Source organism: Neoarius graeffei, chromosome 13, assembly GCF_027579695.1.
Source record: "Neoarius graeffei isolate fNeoGra1 chromosome 13, fNeoGra1.pri, whole genome shotgun sequence".
Classification (NCBI taxonomy): Eukaryota; Metazoa; Chordata; class Actinopteri; order Siluriformes; family Ariidae; genus Neoarius; species Neoarius graeffei.
This window is the reverse complement of record NC_083581.1, coordinates 51,163,392-51,183,009: the sequence shown is the minus strand read 5'-3', so window position 1 is coordinate 51,183,009 and position 19,618 is coordinate 51,163,392. Positions and strand designations below refer to the sequence as shown.

Sequence of the window (19,618 nt, the reverse complement as noted above, 5' to 3'; positions counted from 1 at the left end):
TCTACAGTGCTTGATTTTTTAAAGGATGCAAAGATGCCTCATGAACTCAGCCTCTATGTGCAGGAAGAAAAGCTAGAGAGAAAGATTGGGTTATTGTTGAAAGCAAAAAGTCCAAGGCAAGGATAATATAACGTGGAAGATTTGAAAGATATGAGGTGAGGAAGATAGAGCCGACAAACGTTTCTTTGCCTTTTTTCATTTGGATTTCAATGCTATTAATTTGTCTCACATGTATTCAGACTGCACAAAAAACACTGATGACTTGCTGGCCTGCCATCAGTACTCTCTTTACATGACTCATGGGTTCTAACTGTGTGATATGGCGGAGGAAGGAAGACACGTGGGACAAAGACTTGGTAGGAGAATATGGGATAAAGTGTTTGGCATTCTGTGCATCTGAGAAACTGGCATGAGAAAACAGTGAGAATTACTGTAAATGCATGTTCATAAATCTTGTATATTCTATTTGTGACACATGACAGTGTATTGTTATGGTTGTGTGAACAAATGTAATTGTCACTTTCTCACAACTGAAGGCTATCAATCAGTGTATTATTATTATGATTATTATTATTATTTCATCTTAAGTAACTGCTTTGGCGGCACGGTGGTGTAGTGGTTGGCACTGTCGCCTCACAGCAAGAAGGTCCAGGTTCGAGCCCCATGGCCGGCGAGGGCCTTTCTGTGCGGAGTTTGCATGTTCTCCCCGTGTCCGCGTGGGTTTCCTCCGGGTGCTCCGGTTTCCCCCACAGTCCAAAGACATGCAGGTTAGGTTAACTGGCGACTCTAAATTGACCGTAGGTGTGAATGAGTGTGAGAATGGTTGTCTGTGTCTATGTGTCAGCCCTGTGATGACCTGGCGACTTGTCCAGGGTGTTCCCCGCCTTTCGCCCGTAGTCAGCTGGGATAGGTTCCAGCTTGCCTGCGACCCTGTAGAACAGGATAAAGCGGCTAGAGATAACGAGATGAGATGAGATGAGATGAGATGAGTAACTGCTTTATCCTGGTCAGGGTTGTGGTGGATCTGGAGCCAAACTTATTAACAGGATTGTATGAGGTGGAGAATTCACTCTGATGGGACATCATTCCAGCGCAGGGCACCATGTATACATGTTTACCGATTCAGTCCCATTCTATAAGCAATTTAACATAGCCAATCCATCAGCTCGTTTCTGGGAGGTGGAAGAAAACCAAGAACCCAGAGGAAACCTGCATAGACATGAAGAGAACCTGTCCAGAAACTCCACATAGACAGTAACCTAATCTCAGGATTGAACCCAGAACTCTGGAGCTGTGAGGTGGCAATACTAACACTGCGCCACCATGCTGTCTGCATCATTATTAACAGCAGCAATTAATTAATTAATTTATTTATTTTACCCATCCAAATTATGCTTTCATTTTTCCCATTGCCATCTACTCAATTTTTTCCCCATTATTACTTTAATAAAATATTACTTCACAAAGACTATAGCACTAACTGAGCAAACTGAGTTGATGAAGATCATGGTGGAAATCAAACAAACAGAGCTAATTAAGACAACTGTGCAAACTTAGGGATTACTTAAGGCTATAAAAATCTCTGGGATATTGTTGCGTTCTGAAAGAATTATGGGTTTCTTAATGTTGTTGAGGTACCTAATTCCAATTGCTTCGACATATTGCCTGCTTTAAGCAAGCATATTGCTGTTACTACTCATGCAACTACAAGTTAACGTGCAGGTGTTGGACACCATACAGTATGCTGTAATGTATATATGTGTAAATACAAACACAGATACAGCACAGTATAATTTTTGCTTGCTAAAAGATAGGTAAATCTGTACAACTTGTACAAAGGTATGTTTTTAATATGGTTAGAAATTTTACAATCTCTTGCAAATGTCCAAATTCCACACATGTACATATTTACATATAAAATCACATTTTTATGTCTCACTTAATCTCATTCATGTTCTCTTCATCATGGAAATCCCAAGGCCCTACATCTTACAGACTAAGGCTACATCCACACGACAATGGCAACGAGATTTTATAAAAAAAAATATCGCGTCCACATGGGCAACGGATCAGTAAAATATCAGGTACATATGGCAACGCAACGCTTGCTGAAAACGATGCAATACACATGCCACACCTCTACGTGCGCTGTAAGACGGTCCCATCGGAGACACCAGAACAATAGAAGAAGTAGGATGCATGCGCATAAACCCCTTCTTCTACCCGGCGTGAAGCACTCAGGAACAAACACACAACAACAAGAAGAAGATGGCTACGACTATGCGAGGAAATCGTGCCTTCTGTGTGTACAAATTAGTTTTATTAGTGTGCATAGTTTTATATAACTTAATTTTCTTATTGTGTGTGAACATTTTGAAAAGCATTTTTATATAATTTTGTGGCAGCGGGGGCGTGGTCAAGCGCCGGTCTGTGACAGGAGGGCGGAGTTGGGGAAGGTAAGTGGCAGAATCGCTTCACCTGAGTGTCATTAACCTGTGTTTTGTGTGTTCTCCCCAGTAAACCGCCCTACTTAAGGAGGGAAAGGGAGAGCGGAAAGGAGTTTCTTCCCCGGCAGAGCCGACAGTGTGTGTGTGTCTCTGCCTGCTTAGTGTAAAGATTGCTAGACTGAAAAGTTCGGCAATAAAGCCATCTGGAAAAACCTTGATCTCTGTCCTGCCGTCCTCTGTGCTCCACCCACACGCTATTCGCACTACAGTGGTGCTGAAACCCGGGAAGGTGGAGCATCAGTCCTGCAGCCCCATGGAATCCTCCCCGTTCGCGGACTTGGTCCACGCCCTCGCCACGGCTCAGCAGAGCCAGCACCAGGCACTCGTCACGCTCCGGAAGGAGCAGGAGCGCCGCTTCGAAGCCCTGGTGCTGGCTCAGCAGGAAGATCGAGAGGCGTTCCGGCGTCTCCTCGTGTCGGCGGGGTCCACCAGCGCCCCGGCCGCGGGCCCGTCTCCCCTCACCTTAACTAAGATGGGCCCGCAGGACGACCCCGAGGCTTTCATCACGTTGTTCGAGCAGGTCGCAGAAGCCTCGGGGTGGCCGATGGAGCAGCGCGCGGCGCGCCTCCTCCCCCTTCTGACGGGAGAGGCGCAGCTGGCCGCACTACAGCTCCCCGCCGATCGCCAGCTGGCCTACGCCGACCTTCGCCGGGCTGTCCTCCAGCGCGTGGGGCGCACGCCGGAGCAGCAGCGCCAGCGCTTCCGCGCGCTGCGAATGGAGGAAGTCGGCAGCCCGTTCGCGTTCGGCCAGCAGCTCCGGGACGCCTGCTGGCGGTGGCTGAGGGCCGAAGATCGCGACGCCGAGGGAATCATCGACCAGGTGGCGCTGGAACAGTTCATCGCCCGCTTACCAGCCGGAACCGCGGAGTGGGTCCAGTGCCACCGCCCGGCGTCGCTGGATCAGGCCGTGGGACTGGCGGAGGATCATCTGGCGGCTGTTCCGGCGGCAGGACAACCACCGACATCGTCTTCTCTCTCCTCTCCTCTCCTCTCTCTCTTTCTCTCCCCCCTCCTCCCGTGTCTCGTCCTCGCCCCATTCCCCCACCACAGAGGCGGGGGCCGGCTCCACCCCAGCCGGCCCGCCGCACCCATGGTGCCCTCCCGTTTCTCCCTTCTGTGTCTGTCTCTCCCCCCTTTAGATGAGTGAGCCTCAGAACACAGCTGCAGAGGGAAGGCCTGGGCCGGTTTGCTGGCGCTGCGGGGAACCGGGCCACCTGCAGCAACAGTGTGCAGCGATGGAGGTGGGGGCGGTGGTGCGGATCCCCGACGCGCCAGAGGCTGCCCTCGATCGGGCCGGAGCGTATCGCATACCGGTAAGTGTGCAAGGGGCTACATATCAGGCGTTGGTGGATTCAGGCTGCAATCAGACCTCAATCCGCCAAAGCCTGGTGCAAGACGAGGCATTGGGGGGAGCACAAGGGGTGAAGGTGTTGTGTGTGCACGGGGATATTCACAGCTACCCGTTGGTGTCGGTCCACATATATTTCAGAGGGGAAAAATCAATAGTGAAGGCGGCGGTTAATCCTCGCCTTACCCACTCTTTGATCTTGGGGACTGATTGGCCGGGATTTCGGGGTTTGATGGCACGCCTAGTAAAGAGTGGGTCCTGCCGGTTGATAGGGGAGGGTCCCGGTGTCGCTTTGGCTGGAGCGGCGGTCGCAGAGCCGTCTACGTCATCTCCGCGACAGAGTGAGGAGCCCCCGGCCCCTCCTCTTTCTATTGGGGAATCCCTCGCGGATTTCCCACTGGAACAATCGCGAGACGAGACTCTGCGACACGCGTTTGACCAAGTGAGAGTAATCGATGGTCAAACGCTCCCGCCGAACGCCACCCCGCCCTTCCCCTATTTTTCTATTTTGAAGGATAGGTTATACCGAGTGACGCAGGACACTCAGACGAAAGAGCGGGTCACCCAGTTGTTAATTCCAAAGAGCCGCCGGGAATTGGTATTCCAGGCGGCTCACTTTAATCCCATGGCTGGACACCTCGGGCAGGATAAGACACTCACCCGGATAATGGCCCGATTCTATTGGCCGGGGATTCGCGGCGACGTCCGTAAGTGGTGTACGGCGTGCCGCGAATGCCAGTTAGTAAATCCAGCGGCCATTCCAAGAGCGCCCTTGCGCCCCCTACCATTAATCGAGACCCCGTTCGAAAGAATTGGGATGGATCTCGTCGGGCCATTAGACCGGTCAACACGTGGGTACCGCTTTATATTGGTTCTGGTGGACTATGCAACGCGATACCCGGAAGCGGTGCCTCTTCGCAATATCTCAGCACACAGTATTGCAGCGGCCCTCTTCCACGTCATCTCCCGGGTTGGAATCCCGAAAGAGATTCTGACTGACCAGGGCACCTCGTTTATGTCACGAACACTGAGCGAACTGTATGGGCTACTGGGTATTAAGCCGATCCGCACCAGCGTTTATCACCCACAGACGGACGGTTTAGTTGAACGGTTCAATCGCACCCTCAAGAATATTATCAAAAAATTCGTAAGTGAGGACGCACATAACTGGGATAAGTGGCTCGAACCCTTGCTGTTTGCAGTGCGAGAGGTCCCCCAAGCCTCCACGGGGTTCTCCCCATTTGAATTATTATATGGGCGTAAGCCGCGCGGCATCTTAGATGTACTGCGGGAAAATTGGGAGGAGGGACCTTCACAGAGCAAAAACGAAATTCAGTACGTTATGGATCTGCGCGCAAAACTCCACATGCTCACCCACCTAACTCAGGAGAATTTGCGCCAGGCCCAGGAACGGCAAACCCGCCTGTACAACAAGGGCACGCGCCTTAGAGAGTTCACTCCGGGAGATAAGGTACTCGTCCTGTTGCCCACGTCGAGCTCCAAATTAATCGCCAAGTGGCAAGGACCCTTTGAGGTCACACGGCGAGTCGGGGACGTCGACTATGAGGTTAGGCGAACGGACAGGGAGGGGGCGCTACAGATCTACCACCTCAATCTGTTAAAACTCTGGAAAGAGGAGGTCCCTGTGGCGTTGGTGTCGGTAGTTCCGGAGAAGGCGGAGCTGGGGCCGGAGGTCCAAAAAGGGACATTGGCATCTCGTACCTCTCCGGTCCCCTGTGGAGACCACCTCTCCCTGACCCAACTCACGGAGGTCGCCCAGTTGCAGGCCGAGTTTTCGGATGTATTCTCGCCCCTGCCCGGTCGCACTAACCTCATAGAACACCACATAGAGACGCCCCCGGGGGTGGTAGTGCGCAGCCGTCCTTATAGATTACCCGAACACAAAAAAAAGGTAGTTCGGGAAGAACTTCAGGCCATGCTCGAAATGGGCATCGTCGAGGAGTCCCACAGTGACTGGAGCAGCCCGGTGGTCTTAGTTCCTAAGGCCGACGGCTCGGTCCGGTTCTGTGTGGACTATAGAAAAGTCAACGCGGTGTCTAAATTCGACGCGTACCCAATGCCTCGTATTGATGAGCTGCTCGATCGACTTGGCACGGCTCGCTTTTACTCGACACTGGATTTGACGAAGGGATATTGGCAGATCCCCTTGACTCCATTATCCCGGGAGAAAACGGCCTTTTCCACACCGTTCGGCTTACACCAGTTCGTCACACTTCCGTTTGGGCTGTTTGGGGCGCCCGCTACGTTTCAGCGGCTGATGGACCGGGTCCTCCGGCCCCACGCCACCTACGCAGCCGCTTACCTAGACGACATTATTATTTATAGTAATGACTGGCAGCGGCACCTGCAACACCTGAAGGCCGTCCTTAGGTCGCTGAGGCGGGCGGGGCTCACTGCCAACCCGAAGAAGTGTGCGATTGGGCGGGTGGAAGTACGGTATCTGGGCTTCCACTTGGGTAACGGGCAGGTGCGTCCCCAAATTAATAAGACAGCAGCGATTGCGGCCTGCCCGAGACCCAAGACCAAAAAGGGGGTGAGGCAGTTCCTGGGGCTGGCGGGCTATTATCGTAGGTTTATACCTAATTATTCGGACGTCACCAGCCCGCTGACTGACCTCACTAAAAAGGGGGCGCCAGATCCGGTCCAGTGGACGGAGCAGTGCCAGCGGGCTTTCTCTGAGGTAAAGGCTGCACTGTGTGGGGGGCCACTTTTGCACTCCCCTGACTTCTCTCTCCCCTTTTTGTTACAGACGGATGCGTCGGACAGAGGGCTGGGGGCCGTTTTGTCCCAGCAGGTGGGGGGAGAGGACCGCCCAGTGTTATACATCAGCCGGAAGCTGTCAGTGCGTGAGGGGCGCTACAGCACTATCGAGAAAGAGTGCCTGGCCATCAAGTGGGCGGTCCTCGCTCTCCGTTACTACCTGCTGGGGCGCTCTTTCACCCTCTGTTCGGACCACGCGCCCCTCCAGTGGCTCCACCGCATGAAGGATGCCAACGCGCGGATCACCCGTTGGTATCTGGCGCTCCAACCTTTCAACTTCAAGGTGGTCCACAGGCCGGGGGCGCAGATGGTCGTGGCGGACTTCCTCTCCCGTCAAGGGGGGGGGGGGGGGGTGGGGGGGGGGGGGGGGGGAGTCGGCTGCAGGCCGGACGGGCGCCCGGCCTGAGTCGGGCGGTGGGGGTATGTGGCAGCGGGGGCGTGGTCAAGCGCCGGTCTGTGACAGGAGGGCGGAGTCGGGGAAGGTAAGTGGCAGAATCGCTTCACCTGAGTGTCATTAACCTGTGTTTTGTGTGTTCTCCCCAGTAAACCGCCCTACTTAAGGAGGGAAAGGGAGAGCGGAAAGGAGTTTCTTCCCCGGCAGAGCCGACAGTGTGTGTGTGTGTCTGCTTGCTTAGTGTAAAGATTGCTAGACTGAAAAGTTCAGCAATAAAGCCATCTGGAAAAACCTTGATCTCTGTCCTGCCGTCCTCTGTGCTCCACCCACATGCTATTCGCGCTACAAATTTATATAACTTTTTATATTGTGTGTGAACATTTTGAAAAGCAGTCTTATCCAATAAAAAAAAGAAATTCAAGAAATGGTTCAGTTACTTGTTTATTTAAAAGAAAAGCTGTATACAAAAGTGAATGCAATGCAGTGGTTCATACAAAACAGCGAGAGTGTTGCTTGTTCTAGTCATGTGGTTGTGACATCATCGTAAACAAATCCATTCTACTCATCCAGACGACTTCACAACGGCGCCATTGCCAGATTTTTCCACTCTGGAACCCGTTCTCGTTTTGGGGCACCCAAAACGCCGGTGCCGTGTGGACGCCAGGCCGAAACGATAAACAATTTTTTCAGATTCACCTGAATCCGTTGCCGTGTGGACAGCCTCTAAATTGACTAAACCATTAACGTGTGTATCTGTATGTTAGCCACAGTGGATATTACCAGAAAAGAGACATAAAAAGTGAGGTTCGATAGTCAGACAGAGAATAAGATATCTGCTGATCTCGATGTAATTATGTGGTAGATGTGACATGGTTTAGCTGATTGGCTCCTCAAAATGGTGCACACTTGCCTTTCTTGGCAACATTTGATTGCTGTGCGGAGCCAAGTGGCTTTATGCTTCATTTCCCTCACAGAACGCTTTCCTACACATCCATCCATCTCTTCACACAGCCGACCCCATACTCCCACCCTCAATTTGCAACCTCATCAGTCAGCCTCCTCTAATTCTTCTCTTAACTATAAAGAACCCTGAATCCAGAGATTTTATTCACCAGGCTTTAACCTCTCAAACACACCTCTTTGTGGCATGATATCCATAAAACAAAGTGCCATTGCTGTTACTTTTCCCCCTCACTGTAAAAAATAATTAGGTGGTTTAACTTAAAATTCTAATTTAAGCAGCTGCCTCAAAATTCCAAGTTTTTTTAACTCATTGTTTCATGTCGTGCAAACCTTTGACTCAAGGAAAGCAATTCAAAGGTTTGCACAACATGAAACGATGAGTTAAAAAAAACTTGGAATTTTGAGGCAGCTGCTTAAATTAGAATTTTAAGTTAAACCACCTAATTATTTTTTACAGTGCTCCAATATATCTTTACTCTATTACATCAAAAAGCAAATTAACAAATTTGTAACTTTGGTTTGTTTTGCTGGTTACGAAAGTAAAGTGTGATGCATTGCGTTTTTTTCTTACAGTGAGAGACAGAAAGAAAAAAGAGAATGACTGAGAGCAAGCAACAGGAATGACACTGATTATCTCACAGATAATGACATTTACAAGCTATTAAAAAGCGACTGGTGTCTGTAATGCTTCTAGTAAAAATAAATAAATAAGTGCCAGTACTTCACTTTTTGGCAATTGATCCATGTTCCCAGTTTTAGTAGAAGCGGTGCACTGAATAAGATACTAAACTGTCAGTTATTTGAAGCTGTATATTACTTAATACAAATAAAGAAACTATTCAATTCTTCAAAATGTATAAACGATACACATTTTTGTAAATGTTAAATATACTACGTTTTTGGTTTACAATTCCATTAGTGCAAGAGGCCTGCAGTCGAGAGGCTTAATTGAGGGGACAGAAAGAGCAGTTAGATGTAGTTGATAGCTGTGTACAGGTGGATCTGATGATGTAGGTAATGAAGTTCAAATTCCATTTAGTTATGAGCAAGTGAAGAATATTGCAATTATTATTAGTCAGAGAGGCGGCACGGTGGTGTAGTGGTTAGTGCTGTCGTCTCACAGCAAGAAGGTCCGGGTTCGAGCCCCGTGGCCGATGAGGGCCTTTCTGTGCGGAGTTTGCATGTTCTCCCCGTGTCCGTGTGGGTTTCCTCCGGGTGCTCCAGTTTCCCCCACAGTCCAAAGACATGCAGGTTAGGTTAACTGGTGACTCTAAATTGACCGTAGGTGTGAATGTGAGTGTGAATGGTTGTCTGTGTCTATGTATCAGCCCTGTGATGACCTGGCGACTTGTCCAGGGTGTACCCCGCCTTTCGCCCGTAGTCAGCTGGGATAGGCTCCAGCTTGCCTGCGACCCTGTAGAAGGATAAAGCGGCTAGAGATAATGAGATGAGATGAGATTAGTCAGAGAGTAAACCTCAGGCTTCCACAGGATACAATACAATATCTATTTATAAAGTAGCACTTGATATTTGATGATACTACAGAATCTGCTATGATGCAATATGATATGATTTAGCCTTTGATCGATATGATGATATTGTAGAGACTGACTATTTTAAGTATCAGAGTTATGACAGGCGGCACGGTGGTGTACTGGTTAGCACTGTCGCCTCACAGCAAGAAGGTCCTGGGTTCAAGCCCAGTGGCCGACGAGGGCCTTTCTGTGTGGAGTTTGCATGGTGTCCGTGTGGGTTTCCTCTGGGTGCTCCGGTTTCCCCCAAAGGCATGCAGGTTAGGCTAATTGGTGGCTCTAAATTGACTGTAGGTGTGAATGGTTGTTTGTCTCTGTGTCAGCCCTGTGATTGACTGGTGACCAGAGTGTACCCTGCCTCTCGCCCATAGTCAGCTGGGATAGGCTCCAGCTTGCCTGCGATCCTGTAGAACAGGATAAGCGGCTACAGATAATGGATGGATGGAGTTATGGGCAAATCACCTTATTTAAAAATGCATTTTTTTACACACCAGCTCTCCATTCTTTTTTGATAATCAATTGATAATCAATAATGAGACCATCAATGACAGCGTAGCTCATTCCAGCCCTGTCTAGTCCAGAAGGAATTATCTAACGTGGGCCACCTTGCACAATAAATGTTGCAAGCTATAAACACTATGTACAAGCTACATATAGAAGCTATATACACCCTAAGAATACCTATCTATTTGCCAGAAAGAATCCAAAACGACGAGGAATTGACTGAGAAGAAGCCATTTTTGTTGAACTGCTCATTAAGGCTTAATTAGTCCATAACTCCATTAATAATTGTAATTAAGCAAATCTGGGTAGAAGTTATATGCATCCTAGGTACCCCTACCTTCATGCCAGAAAGAATCAAAATCAGTGAAGAATTGAGGGAGAAGAAGTGATTTGTGTGGAAACTGCTCATTAAAGCTTAATTACTCCAGATCTTCTTTATTAATTGCAATTATGCAAATTTGAGTAGAAGTTATATGCACTCCAGGAAGACCCACCTTCCTGCCAAAAAGAATAAAAATCAGTGAAGAATTGAGAGAGGAGAAGCGATTTTCATGTGATGTGGACAATGACAGACGGACGACAGACAACACATGATGGCATAAACTCATCGCCTGTCGGCCAGATGAGCTAATAATCAGATTGCTGCTTCATTAAATTACAGTTGTTGCCGTTTTGCCCAATTGTCAAATCATTACACTTCTAATTATTAACTTCATAGCCTGTTTGACTCTTTCCCTCTTTTTGGATCGAAAATTGCCAGTACTTCATCCCAGTGCATACCAGTCCACATCAAACACTCTGCCTAATGGTATGGAATAACTCACTTCTATGTGATGGATGACATTGGTTTCCAGTAGATGGTCACCAGCAGGTCACTGTGACCCTGTTTATATTTGTTCTTAAAATGTACCTTGGGTGATCAGTTCACAAGTAGGCCACACTAAATACAAGTGTAAATGACCACCAAGACACATTGTGTTCCGATCACCCAAACCACTTGCCGAGGTGGTCTGGAACACATTTGACCACATATCTTTTGTAATGTAAATGCTACTTTGTCTTGATGTGTCCCAGACAAGGACGTACCATGAAAATATGTCATCAATGCAGGATGTGGTGGTTGTTTTGGTGACAGTGTGCCAACACTTGAAAAAATGGAGAGGAGCGCTGATGTATATGGCTGGATTGCAAAAACAATGTAAATGTGTTGAAATCTACACACAAGTGGTCAGCTGGACACCTTGGCGATGCATGATAGACACAGGTGTAAACAGTGATGTGTCCCAGCTGTCCACTTGCATCTTTTGCCCAAGATGCATTTTAAAGCCAAGTGTAAACAGGGCCTATTTTACATGTCTTAGTAACCCCAGAGTCTGAAATTCACTGTTTACTTCTTTTATATCTCTTTTGAAAAGAGACCTTTTCCTTTTTGAGAATCCAACAATATTGTAATCCTATAGTTAATGTTAATTCTCACTGAGATTGTTTCTAATGCATTCACATGCATGTATGATAGAACAGATATTCTTTCACTTAAATCAACCGTCAAAACAAGACCAAAACTATTTAGTTTTTTCATGCTACAAACGTTTTCCCCCTTACTTCTACAACGGAGTGATGCATACAACATAGAAATTTACTTAAATCTCACACTCCCATTTCTATGTGCTGTAACTCCAGAGCAAAAAGTGGAAAAAATGACATGGTCAAAAAACATTGACTAAAAATACAGAGCCGGCCCATTTCACAATGCAAAGACAAATTCACCAATTTTACTACCCTCCTGGGAGGCAAGCCCTTCCTACAGTTCCAGTCTGCAAAAAGCCTGTTGCAATAAATAATAATAATAATTTAAAAAATATTAATGCCATAACTATTGATTCACAAAGCATCTGCCAGCATAATAATGGAAATAAATAAAGAAAAAAAAAAACTCCCTTCTGATACAAGCACAATCGGTTGCCACCTCTGGGACTCATGGATTTTTAATAATAGACATTTTTTTATGAGGAGCTGAAAGTCAGTCATCACGTTTAAATACTAGCAGCCTGGTAATGACTGGAGGAGGGAAGAGGGCTTTGGTGTCTGCTGAGTCAGATCTGCTGCCCTGCGGGGCTTTCACACACATGCTCTCTCTCTCTCTCACACACACACACACACACACACACACACACACACACACACACACACACACACACACACTTTTATTAAAGACAGACAGAAAGGAGTGATTGGTTCGACTGTAAGTAGAGTGAGTGAGTGAAGTAGAAAGAAGGACAGATAGGCAATGAATAGGAAGATGGAGTACAGTAAGGAAAATATGAAACAATAATGGTGTAATTCATTTCCGCATCAAGTCTCTATGCAGACCTGCAGAAAGTGGGAGAGCAGAGAAAAGCAGAGAGAGAAAGCCAGAGAAAGAGAGTGAGATCATGTTTCTACTAAGTTTATTCTGCACATTTTTGCTATTAATGTATGTGCTTTCAGCAGACATGTTGCCGTGTACCCTGGCGTGTTAGAGTGTACTGCAAGCAATTTTTAGCTGACTAATAAGATAAACTGATTATATATATCACGCTGTGGTGGTTGATGTGTGTCTGTGTTTGTGGTTTCTGTCCAAGCCAGACCTCTACTCACTTCCCAGTAAAAATATCCTTTGATAAATTTACACTAAGCTACAATACAGACACCAAAATCTGACAGCAGGAGAGGAAGTAATGAAAAAGCATGACAAACTCTTCATTTTTCCTTATGACTTGTGGCCTCCAGAGTGTGAGATAATAGACTTGTGGGATTGCTGACATCTTTCTTTCCTGGCTATAAGAAAAGAAATATGTGCCAGTGCCAAATTTAAGACCAGGAATACACTTCTTCAGCACCCTGTAAAGTGAAGGCCTTGAGCAGCACGATACAAAAGACATTGTTTTTGACACTGATCCCTGTAATTTAAGCATTTCTCTTTCTTTAAAAAAAAATGTATTCAAATATACAGTGAGAGGTAGAAAGAATTGCTTCTGAGAGCACACTATTTGACCAGTAATGGGGAAAAAAATGCTTACTGCTAGTCTGAATGATGGGAGCAAAGTAAAATCTCTACAGATTCTGTTCTGGGTTTTTTTTTTTCTGCTATGCAGGCAAACATCTAAGATGAGGCTGAAACCTAATATGACAGCATTGTTGTAAATGGTCATAGAGTTGTAGGTAGTGAAGTCTGACAGATTTCCAAAGAGTTTCCGTCAGTCTGAATTGCATTTAAGTGTTCATTAGAACAGATGTCCTTTTAAAATGTCCATCTGGCATTGAAAATGGAAGCACAACATCATATCAGAACAAGCAGATGGCTTCCTAACCAGTGCTGTTTGTTCTTTTGTTCTTTCTATGTAATTAAAGATGGCTTCAACTTTTAATCATATCATTGTTCTACCCTGGTTCAGCTACCTCGACTCAGTCTGTTCTGTTGCACGGCTTGTTGAAGCTCTGTGTCAATAGCACACATCGATATCTAATTAATGACATTCAGGTATGCCTAAGAAACACCTCCACTTTCACATTTACAGAACTAAATTGAATATGAATCTGTGCAAGATATGTTTATACATGTGAATAGAAACCGTTATTTCATGGTATACTGTAACTGCTGCTCAAGATATTTAAACATTTAGTCTTGTATATGGTGTACAAGACTTGTTCATGAAGCTGGTGGATAGATTAAAACCACCACCCCTCCTCACACTGACACATTAATCCAGAGAGTTTCCAAATAATTCACTATAGGAGAATGTATTGTAAATGAATACATGCATGCACCCACAAAGACATCTCATCTCATTATCTCTAGCCGCTTTATCCTTCTACAGGGTCGTAGGCAAGCTGGAGCCTATCCCAGCTGACTACAGGCGAAAGGCGGGGTACACCCTGGACAAGTCGCCAGGTCATCACAGGGCTGACACATAGACACAGACAACCATTCACACTCACAGTCAATTTAGAGTCACCAGTTAACCTAACCTGCATGTCTTTGGACTGTGGGGGAAACCGGAACACCCGGAGGAAACCCACGCGGACACGGGGAGAACATGCAAACTCCACACAGAAAGACCCTCGCCGGCCCCGGGGCTCGAACCCAGGACCTTCTTGATGTGAGGCGACAGCACTAACCACTACACCACCGTGCCGCCCCCCCCCACAAAGACATAATAGACATATTCAAAATGTGGGCAAACCATCAGTACTGGACCTTCAGTTGTTGTAGAAAGCAGAGTGGCTTTCTGTAGAGTCAGAAAAGGGGTTCAGAAAGGGTCAGCATTCTCTGTATAAGATACTGTAGCACATATAGAAAAGCTTGGGAGTGCTTTTAATTGCATTTCGAAACATCACATTGTCCTGACTGTAGGTGATGTGTGTTGCTAGTATCAAACAGCAGCGCTTTCTTTGTAGTCTGTATGTACTATACTTTACCTGGAGGATTCAGTCAGGCAACTCTCTGGGATTCTGGGTTTCAGGGTGGCTAAATCAAAATCTAAGTATAAAGAATAGGTTTGGGCTGACAGCAGTTTCCTGCCATTGCTCCTTTGGATAGTCCCATCATTTTTTTTTCTTTCAATTTTCAAATGCTTCACAGTCAAAGGTCTACCATTCTTCTATTTTTCTGTTTTGTGATGAAACCCATCTACCTTGGATCAAGAGGCCTTCTACTATCTGAGAAGCCCCAGGAGGTGGCTCAAGATCAATAGCAACTCTAAAACTATCAGGATCAGCTGTACCTGAGGCTTAGAAAGAAGAAAAAAAAAAATCACTTTTGTGCCGATCAATACTATGCATCAAACAAACTTCTGTTTCTCACATTGATCTTTCCCTGCCTGCGCTTTGACAACTCACACAATTTCATACTCTAAGCTTGAATGCAATTATGCTGAAATGTGCTCCCAAATTGCTGACTTCAAAAAAAATTGAAAAGAGTTCTATGAAAGAGGAAAATAATGACAGTAATACCCTTAACTTTTTGGAGGTTTTTTTATTTTATTTGTGCCTGCGTTATTTTTCTTGCAGATGTGAATTTTATCACTCTTTACCACTGTCTTGGAAGTCTTTAATTAACTTCAGGAAATTGAAACTCAAAAGATGAACATTTAAGCTTGCAGATGCTGTCACAGACGTGGTGAACTGTGGCAGCATACTGGCATCACGTCATCACATTCCCTTTGTAATGGAATGCTGCATGTGACAGTGAGTGGAATGACAACAAGAACTCAGGAGGGGAAAAAGAAAAACACATATAATTGGACTGTGAACACTGTTTACAGAGGATTTTCAGTGCGGTAAAATGGATTCCTTTTCTTCTACAAGTAAAGATAGAGATGAAAGCCTTTTTTTTTCCCATTGAACTTTTTTTTAATTGGAATTCATTTACTGAAGGCATTCCAGTTTCCTCTTTCAGTCATTTCCATTTTCACCATATGGCAGACTTGGGAAACTAAAGAATGTACCTTAAAACTTACACTTACATTGGAAAATTGAGAACCCTTAAGGATTCTTTGATTGTTCCTCTGGGAGAACCCATAAAGGTTCTATATAGTAACCAACAATAGTGCTTCCCTTTCACAAAGGGTTCCAAGTAGAACCTTGAATTGAAAGTTAATAACTATCCAATAAACATTTAAAGAACCTTGAAGAACCAGACGGGTTTACTGCATTAGTATTACAAGCCTTTGAGATAATACAAAAGTTTATAGTTTTTTCCAAAGTGACTTAAAATTGAGGCAACACTCGTTAAAGTAACCAACAATTATGGTATATAACTGCTACAAGACCAACTTCCCCTCATGTAGTTATTACTATTAGTCACCTCATGGGACTAATAGTAATGCTAAGTCATTCTAGTTCAATACATTGTCTACAGATTTTCCTAGTTTTTCATTAAATCCCTAACCTGTCTATTTTGGTGTATTATATTGAACTTAGTCTGTATGTTCTGCTCTCTTCTGTGGTACTGCCTAAAACTAAGGAAAAGGTAACAAAATCATATCTCTCCAAGACACCCTGTCTTCTTTCAGTAATCCTCCCTTCAAATGAACCTCTTCCCAAAGCTCCTTCCACCAAGCACATCAACATGCACACTGCAATAATGCCATTATATACAATCATGGTGCAGGAACTGGTAGCGTAGGTGCAGGCTACCTAAGCAATGCCCACACTGATCAGATTTGGACAATTAGATTAGATTAGATTAGATTAGATTAGATTAGATTAGATTAGATTAGATTAGATTAGATTAGATAAAACTTTATGGATCCCTTTGGATTAATTAACAAGGTATGTCACTGCTTGGTTCCATAAAAACTCTGCACCTACAACAGCTTTCATATTAAATTTATATGTAGAGAATTATTTAGTCACAAGTTAGTAATATTAATTGTAACACGTCACAAATATAACAATACAAGACTCGCATACACATGACTGGATTATGCTCATTATTCATATGTAAATCTGTTTGGATAAAAATTTTAAATAAATAAATAAATAAATGGCAACTATTCAAAACAGAAAGAGTCACTTTAAGCCCCTAAGATTAATCCCAACATCCCCTGCTCAATGTCATGGCCACTGTTGTTACCATGGTGACAAGCCATACATCTGATAGATGGTTGGTTTCCTCCTATGGTGCCCCTGCACAATGCTGTAACAATGACAAATGACACATAAGGAAACAAACCTCTACTTTTCCCTACGGCAACAGAGCGCAGAAAAACACAAACCACATTTCGGGACAGGTCTAGGCCCTTCCTCTCATCACAGCATCTACTGATGCACAGCAACTGTATGTATGTATGTATGTATGTATGTATGTATGTATGTATGTATGTATGTATGTATGTATGTATGTGTGTATATTTGTTTGGATGGATGGACTCGAAGGTGGGTGGCTAGACAGCAACTCAAAGTTTCCAAGGAAATAAGGCATTTCAGACAAATGTCCTTTATTAGTTGTGCATGGAAACTGCAAACCAGATTTCACCTCCTACAGTCTCAGAAACATTCACCAGTTACCCTGTCACTTCCATACCTGTTATTTTCACTGATACAAGCACACATTTAGAAGAGAGTTAGTTTGGATGAAGCTTCTTCAAAATAAAATCTGCAGAAACAGAATGATTGATTAGCTATGCTTGTGTCCTGATATTTAAGACATTAAAGATTTCTGATTGCAGAATCTCCATAATGCACATGTCTGCCACCAAACACAGATTCTTATTATGACTTTATTGAACGAAAATGACTGCCAATCACTACTAGATTGGCAGCTTTAATTCACATGTTCTATAAGCTCCCACACATCTCCAGAGATCTTTCAAAGAAAGTACAGGCACTTTTCCAGAGTGCCCTGAATTGAAAAATGTCATTTTAAATGGTTGGATGGCTGATTCTAATTATATTGATTGCTGTGTGGGTGAAATGTGTTAAAATGTGCAAAAGTCATATTTTCCATTTAAAACAGAGACTTTCTTTGTAGGTCTGTGGGAAAGAAATTAGGAACCGAGTTAGTGATGTGAGGAAATAAACACCTTGGCTCTAGGCCTACAATTACAGGACGATTTCTCATATTATTATTATTATTATTATTATTACTTTTTACCCAAATTTATCTCACCAATTCCCCACCCACTAGCTATCTCTGGCTCACCTCATGACAGCAACCAACCAGTGAGGGTGAGGGTTAACACATGCTTACTCTGAGGTACGTGAAACCACATCTTTGAACTGCTGTTTATGTTACATCACAGCACAGCACCAGTTGGAGGTAAGTGTTACTTGCTCTCTTAGATTAGATTAGATTAGATTAGATTAGATTAGATTAGATTAGATTAGATTAGATTAGATTAGATAAAACTTTATTGATCCCTTTGGGAGGGTTCCCTCAGGGAAATTAAGATTCCAGCATCATCATTACAGATAAACAGAGAAAATAAATAGAGGAAAATTCTAGATAAATTAAAATAAATTAAGTATTTACATATACAAATATAAAAAGAATAAGATATGGGGAAGAGAGGAATGGGAGGGGGGAAGGAGGGAAAAAAGGGGGGGCGGCAGGAGAGATATTGCACTTAATATTGCACATTATATTGCACATTGTCCAGTATTGCTTATTGTTAGGCTAGGCTACTGCTCCTTCCCATCCTCTGTCCCAGAGAGGAGTTGTACAGTCTGATGGCGTGAGGGACAAAGGAGTTTTTGAGTCTGTTCGTCCTGCACTTGGGAAGGAGCATTCTGTCACTGAACAGGCTCCTGGTTGCTGATGACGGTGTGCAGAGGGTGACTGGCATCGGCCATGATGTTCAATAGTTTGTCCATAGACCTCTTCTCTGCCACCGTCACCAGAGAGTCCAGCTTCATGCCGACCACAGAGCCGGCCTGCCTGATCAGTTTGTCCAGCCTGGGTGTGTCCTTCTTGGATGTGCTGCCCCCCCAGCACACCACGGTGTAAAACAGGACACTGGCGACCACAGACTGATAGAACATCCACAGGAGTTTCCTGCAGATGTTAAAGGACCGCAGCCTCCTAAGGAAGTATAGCTTGCTCTGTCCCTTCCTGTATAAGTGTTTGGTGTTGCAAGTCCAGTCCAGCTTGCTGTCCAGCCACAGCCCGAGGTACTTGTAGGAATCCACAGCCTCCCAAAGTCTGGACCTCCCAAAGTCAATGACCAGCTCCTTGGTCTTCGAGGTGTTGAGCTGCAGATGGTTCCTGTTGCACCACACAGCAAAGTCCCTCACCAGGCTCCTATACTCCTCCTCTCTATCGTCACTGATACACCCAGCAATGGCTGTGTCATCGACAAACTTCTGAATGTGACACAGCTCCAAGTATAGTTCCGCATACAAGTCACAGAAGCCCACAGTTAATGTCATTCTGACTAATGGGGAGAGATTAAAACCATCCTGCCCACCAAGACAGATGTAATTATGATCTCTTGAACCTGCTCATGGACAGTTCTTGCATTATCAGGATTCGATCTCATGATCTCCCAGTTTCAGAGTGAACATTTTTCTTTTCTACAACTCTGAATTCTTATTAAGTTACATTATTCCACTGACTATGAATCACCAAGTCCCAGGTGATGGAAGCCAAACCCTAAAGCAGGTCACCTCACTGAGACAGAAAAACAAAAACGAAACAGAGCGACGGGCAGATTGAACCTGATGTTCCATTAGCAAAGCCTTCTGGGAAATCAGAATGCCTGCTTTCTGGAGCACATTGTTTCCCGTGAGAGAAAGAGAAAAAGATAGAGAGAGAGATAGAGAGAGTGTTTCCTATAATTCCCCCTTCCATCTCCTCTGTATATATTCATGTAACTTTCGCTCTCCCGTATCTTTTTTCTTTTTACCCCACCCCCACCACACACACACACACACACACACACACACACACACACACACACACTTTTTTCTTCCATTTTCATAGAAATCTGTCTCTCTCACACACACACAAATACACACATGCACACTGTTAACACCGAACAGTTCATGGTTGACCTCCCTTGACTACAACCAGGGGATAGCTGGGAGGATTGAAACCATATGTAGAGAA

General features: G+C 45.0%; 1 protein-coding gene across 7 annotated transcripts in view; it reads right to left on the bottom strand.

Annotated features, from left to right (window-relative positions):
• Positions 1 to 19,618, bottom strand: part of sulf2b (sulfatase 2b) — a 292,990-nt gene that overhangs the window by 236,991 nt on the left and 36,381 nt on the right. The gene's annotated exons all lie outside the window — the stretch shown is intronic.